The sequence below is a fragment of the Arachis duranensis genome, chromosome 9 (genome assembly GCF_000817695.3).
Source record: "Arachis duranensis cultivar V14167 chromosome 9, aradu.V14167.gnm2.J7QH, whole genome shotgun sequence".
NCBI classification, from domain to species: Eukaryota; Viridiplantae; Streptophyta; class Magnoliopsida; order Fabales; family Fabaceae; genus Arachis; species Arachis duranensis.
This window is the reverse complement of record NC_029780.3, coordinates 62500063-62506647: the sequence shown is the minus strand read 5'-3', so window position 1 is coordinate 62506647 and position 6585 is coordinate 62500063. Positions and strand designations below refer to the sequence as shown.

At 37.1% G+C, this 6585-nt stretch overlaps 1 long non-coding RNA gene across 1 annotated transcript in view; it reads right to left on the bottom strand.

Annotated features, from left to right (window-relative positions):
- The window catches only part of LOC107465771 (uncharacterized), a 14203-nt gene extending 12545 nt beyond the window's left edge, over window positions 1–1658 (bottom strand). The window contains exons 1-3 of the long non-coding RNA XR_001587495.3: window positions 1018–1658; window positions 831–902; window positions 619–745 (exon numbers count right to left, since the gene is read on the bottom strand). This is a non-coding gene — a long non-coding RNA (uncharacterized LOC107465771). The remainder of the gene's footprint in view (window positions 1–618; window positions 746–830; window positions 903–1017) is intronic.
- Window positions 1659–6585: the final 4927 nt, after the last annotated feature.

Below are 6585 nucleotides of genomic sequence, written 5' to 3'. Positions count from 1 at the left end.
TCATCACAGAATTAGTTACAGTCTTTCAAAGTTACTGTCTTCACTTAAAGGTAATGCAGAAATTCAGATTTTAAGGCTTAACTTTGAAAAATCATAACTAAATCTTCAGTTAATACGAAACCTTCAAATTTAAATCCTAACAACTACACTTGTTAAAGTTTACTCAGGTTTTAATCTCATACCATTTCGATCACTAGCAAATTACTAGGCCGTCCTTAAAGTAACCATTCTATTTTGAAAACCAGATTCTTAATAATAGTTCAGTCTTTTAGGCCCTAATTCTTCAACAATTCTCAATCCAGTATCAAATATATCAAATGATTATCTTAGTCTCAACCATTTATACATAATCAGTCAAAACCACAATCCTCTACTAATCTCAAGTCACTTTCACAGCCATAGCAATATACCAAACAACCATTTCAACAACCAACAATCAATAATTCAATCATCTACCATACCTAATTACAATCAATTCTATCATAGCACCAAGCACAATTGCAATCACAATCCAACATTCATATAATCAATTAATTACTCACAGCTATTAATACTATTTGCAGTTATTTAATAAACCTTGTTGGCATTCCTAAATTAAAATCATTTTAAACCCCCTACCTCGATGTCGCATTAACCACACAAAATTGGAAACGCAGCAACCCTCCATGTTCTAATGCGAGGATAACAACATCAACCACAACTCTAATAGCAGCAACAGCAACTTTGAAGGGGAAATTAATAATGGCTGCAGCAAATGCAAGGGCAAAACAGAACAGATTATCAAAGGAGTAATAACCAGAAAAATGTTTGTAGAACAGAACCAATCGTACCAAGGAAAGACGGGAATGGAGCAACAGCTTTGGTACTCAGAATAACAGGAACCAGAGACCAGGGCGTCCGTCCTAGCGGGCAGCAGCATCAATTCGATCAGTTAGGATAGTAGGGACACCAACGGAATCGGAATAGCGGAACAAAATAAAAGCAGGACAGAATCAAGAAAGGAAGAAGCGGAATTACCGGTGAATCTGTTCCGGTTTTGGCGACGATTCCTTTCTCGCGTTCCGTACCGGTGCTCTCACTTCCTTTTCCCTTTGACGGCGGCAGAACCGGCAAGGACGGGCTATTCCCCCTTGCGTGCTAACAACAGCAGCGGCATTCATAGCACTTCTCCAACCGCAACCACGGTGACTCCGGCGGCGATGATAGCTGGGATTCGGCGGCGGTGGATCCTTCAATGGCGACGGTCTTTTCTAACACCTAAAATGACGATGGAAGCAGCCTCCCTCTCCTCCCCGGTTCGCGATTCCAGCAACGATGCGGACTTAGGCAGAATCAAAATCAGCGAAGTCATCTTCTCTTCTTATGTGCAACAGCGACGATGGAGCTTCTGCGATGGTGATCAGGCGCAACCCACAACGGCAACAGGACGGAACCGTGTCTCCCTCCCTTGATTCTCGCGATGCTCGTCCTGTGTGTGTCTCTCTCTCACTCTCACGTGCAGCACAACAGCGGCAGCAGTGAGGTCTTGGCCGCGTCGCTCCTTCCTCCTCCCTCTCTTCACCTCCGTTTTTCCCCTGCCTTCCCTCTTTCCCCTTCCTTTCTTTTTCCTTTTTGTTTTCCCCCTCGAGCTCCCCGTTCCCTTTCTTTCCCTTTCTGATTGTAGATTTAGGGATTTAGTATATGAAATAGGAATTTGTGATAATAAGATTAAAATTAAGAGTTTATAAAAGAATATGGATAGATATGAATAGATATTTTGATAAAATTGAAGGGTAGAATAATTTTAAAACCAAATATACTCTCTTAAAAATATCTAGGAATATTATTTATCAACATATTGCTAAGTTCAATTAATTATTTCTAGTTTAAATTATAAAATAAGCATATTAATCACATTTTTATAAAATATAGTTTAAACTCAATACTAATTATTCAAATTAAATGATATAACTTTTTATTATTTTTCTATCACCGAAACTTTAATTTCAATTTACAAAATATCTAATTATGATAAAATTACTTAAATTAAATATATAATACTTCCATTACTAAATTTTATTTCCAAAGCATATGAAGTAACCAATTATAAAAATTACATAAGAATATTAATTAACTTAAACTCCAAATATTAATAAAACTAATTTAATTATTCTTAATTGACTAATTTATAAAATAAGATATCAAATTAATAAAATAAATCGTAACCCTTTCAGAATAAGAGTTACTTGAATTAAATTATACAATCCTTTCTAATTTTTCAATTACTAAAATTATACAAAATATTCCATTATAGAAAATTACTTAAGAATCTTATTTGATTTAAAACGGAATTATCTCCGAATCTATTTAATTATCTCTAATAAAATAATTTCTAAAATTATAAAGTTTAAATTCAATAAGGTAAAATCACAATTTATTTATATTTAGATTTTTCAAAAATGCGGGATGTTACAGGTGAGAAGTCTAGATCAAGCATTTTTTTGTTTTTGTTCTCTGTTTTAAAGTGAAACCAAGGTGTTTGAGTTTTTGCCTCACTAAGAAATTCTCATCTCTGATATGAGTAATTTCAATTTTTCTTGGTGTTGTGTTTTGCAAAATTTAAATGGAGTTCAACTCATCTTATGATCAAACAAATTTTATGGGATATTACCCACCATCACCAATCTCTAATGGTGGTTGGGAATATCACCAAGAAATCACAGATTCTGAGCACTCCAATCCATGGAGATTTGCTTCACAGACACAAGATGAGTAAGAAAATCATATGGTATATTTTCTTCCACCACAAAATGATGCTAGTCATGATTCTAATGGTGGCTGGGAAGGAAATTCTAATGCTCCATATGATATTCATCCAAAGATATCATCACTTGACCATGCTTCAACAGAAAGCCTCTATCAAAATTCACCACCCACACAAACTTCCATAAACCAAAGCCTCTCAAAGCTTGAGACCATGATTGAAACATATGAGAGGGAGGCACAGATATCTTGGAACGAGCAAGAGAATTCATTCAAAAACATGGAAATAATGTTAGCTCAATTGGTGAGTACAATAAGGAAAGAGGAAAAACAAGAGGAAGAGGCTACTAAGTCAAGTGAATCTTTAGTGAAGAAGGAAGAGGTGGTGGAAATATTTGAACCTAAAACTGCACTTGAGATGACAAGAGAACCTGAACACTCACAACCTCCTCAAACTCCACTGGACCAAAGATGCTCAACACTGATCGAAAAATATGAAGAGGAGATGAAGAAAGCTTGAGAAGATCAACAAACCTCCTCCATGAAAGAGCTATTAAAGCAAATGTTGAGTGTAAAAGAGGAAGTGGAAGAACAAGCTAGTGAGGAGGATAATCAAGAACGTCCAAACTCAAGGGAAACAGAGAGGCACATGAAGGACAAGCTCATTCCATTAACAAAAGAAAGCTTGCTGAGGAGAGACCAAGACAGGGGGCAATAGCTGAATCTTCTCCCCCTTGAGGTTATTCCTCTTAAAAAACTGGAAGAAGAGGAAGAAAGTGAAAAACAACATGTCAAGCTAATGACACTAAAAGAGCGCTTGTTGGGAGGCAACCCAACCTTAGGTAACATGTCATTTCTATGCTTGGTTTATTTTCTTTCTTTGCGTTGTTTAAATTTCAATAAATTGGCATATGATTACATTCTAAGTTTGGTGTTGCCCTACAACAATTTGTTTTCAATCTTTCTGGATGATTGCACAAAATCAAAAATGAAAGTATCACACTAAGATTCTAAGTTTGGTGTGTCACTTATTTTCTATGCAATTCATTCAGCAACACCACTTGTCTGCATAATCATAATGCCTTGCAGTGTTATCTTTTTTTTAGTTAGACAATTTTATTTTTCTCTTTGTTTTAGTCGTTTCCTTGTTTTTAATGCTTTCTGTTATTAACTATTTTTGTTAATACATCACCAAGAAATCCTTATTCATGACAAATTCTTGGCTTGGTGATTGTATTTAACATATAACAGTTTCATTTAGTCTTAGTTCAAATAAATTGACATATGGTTGCATTCTAAGTTTGGTGTTGCTATGCAACAAAATTTGGTTCCAATGCTTACTAGATACTTGCATTAATTTCAAGTGAAAGTGTCACACTAAGTTGGTGTGCCAATTATATTTTTTTTGCAATGTATCATGCACACCCTCTTATGTTTGCAATCACAATGTCTCTGTCTCTTGTGCCTTGATTTTTATCTTAAATTTTGCTTGCTTGCAACACATGTACTGCTAACATTTCATTGTACAAGACATTCATGATCCATCTTAGCCCCATAGCCATTGTTCTAATTGTTGCTTGAGGATGAGCAAGCATTTTGAGTTTGGCAAGGGAAAAGGAAGAATAAGAGGAAAATGACAACAATAGAGAAGATGGACTACAAGGTTGTAAAGTTCCTTTTCCTCTCCTTTGTTTCCAGCACTTTAAATTACATGATTGTCTTTGTCTTTTCTGTTTACATGTGTGTATGAATAAAGCATAGCTTGAATCTTGATTTGTAATATGTTTCTGTGGCATTATAACTACCAACTTGAATCCTGTGAGTTCAAAAGCAATAAAACATCATGATCATAAACAAACAAGGAATTAAAGAAGAATTTAGCATGTGCATATTATAAATCTTGTAGGAAAAAAAAGAAGAAAAAGAAGCAAAGAAGCACAAAAAAGGAGAAAAAAAGAGCTTTGGAGCACACTTTGAAGTTGGAGCACACTTTGGAGGCTTAGTATATTTTGTGAAATCTTTTGAAATCATGAAAACCTTGAAGAAGCAAATACAATTTAAGCAAGAAAAGAAAAAGGGAAAGAATGAGAAAGCTGAAGGCTCTGAGTACCAATGGCAATTTATTTGCTAAGTGCTTGTGGTGTTTATGTATCAAGCCAAATGCTTGAAAACAAAACACTTAGAAGTCAAGGCTAGGCTCAAGTGCAAAAGCACTCCCTCAAAGCTCAAGGCTCTGAGCATCAATGATTAGAGAGTCAAGAAAAGAAAAGAAAAATGAGCTTAATGAAGTCCTCTAATTAAATGCTTGTGGTGCTTATGTATCAAGTGGTAATACTTGAAAACAAAGCATTTAGAAGTCGTAGCTTTGTTATCAACTCATGGGGCAAGTCGTAGCTTTGTTATTTACTCATGGGGTAAAGCACCCAAAAGGAGAAGCTAAAAAAAAAAGAAAGGGGAAATCAAAAGCTTGTTTCAAGGAAGAATTATAAGAAAAAGATTTCATAAAATAAGCTAGATATAAGCATCAATCACTTACATCTCTTTTGTAATTGTAGCATGCATAGAAAACTAGCTTGCCATGAACATTAACTTGCTACTCTTCTTACCTTGGATTGTCAATTTCTATTGCATGATTCTTTTCTTGCTTGGGGACAAGCAAGGTTTAAGTTTGGTGTTGTGATGACATGTCATCATATACCTATTTTTCTGTGCTTTTTCATACAAGAAATTGATGATTAGTGCTTAAATATTGCATTCTTTTATGCTTAATTGGAAGATTTCCTTGATCTTTTAATTTTATAAATCTTGTAGGAAATAAGAAGAAAAAAAAGCAAAGAAGCACAAAAAAAGAGGAAAAAAAGAGCTTTGGAGCACACTTTGAAGTTGGAGCACACTTTGGAGGGCTTAGGCCACGCTTTTAAAAGCGTGGCCCATGACCAAATCAAGGAAGGAAGTAACCAACACGCACACTGCCCTGCCCTTGCCAAGGGCAGGGCAGAATCGTGATGCAAAGTGAGGTTGGAAGCAAGAATTTTCGCTAAGGTAAAATCTGGGCGTTCACAGCATGACCATGCCTCCTTCAAAGGGCTATAACTTGAGCTACAGACGTTCAATTGATGTGCTTCCAGTTGCGTTGGAAAGATGACATTCAGAGCTTTCCAACGATATATAGAAATCCATATTTGGTGTACAATTAAGGCAGGAACGAAAGGCATCTTTAAGGGCCAAAAATAAGCGAAAATAAACCAAAGTGCTTCCACCAAGGCTCGAAGCTAGAACCTCACTCCAAAACAAAGTAGCGTTCAATTTTCTGCCCTGCCCTCTTGGAGAGCAGGGCAATGTCGTGCTCTTCTTGAAGAAAATCCAAGAAAAAGGCTCACCAAGGGAAGAAAATCAAAGGAAAATGCCTACAATGCTTGCCACAAGAGTTGAACACGGGACCATGAGGAAGCAAGGAATTAAGCCTCACTTTGGTACCAAGAAAGCCAAGGAAAATGGGTAGCGTGTGTATCATCCAAGTTTCGAACACGGGGCTTCAAGGTGGAAACACTGCCCTGTCCTCCGCGAGGGCAGGGCAGCATTTTGTTGTGGCACGGCCAGCGCACCAATCTAGCGCACCAAAGCATCATTCGGCAGCACCAGCAGCGCACCAAGGCACCAATCTGGCGCACCAAACTTTTCTGCCCTGCCCTCCGCGAGGGCAGGGCAGCATCCTATGCACCAAGGCAATTTATGGCGCACCAATTCTTGATTCTGGCAGCACCAACAGCGCACCAAGGCAATTTCTGGCGCACCAACTTTTCCTGCCCTGCCCTTGGCGCGGGCAGGGCAGCGTTTTGCGCA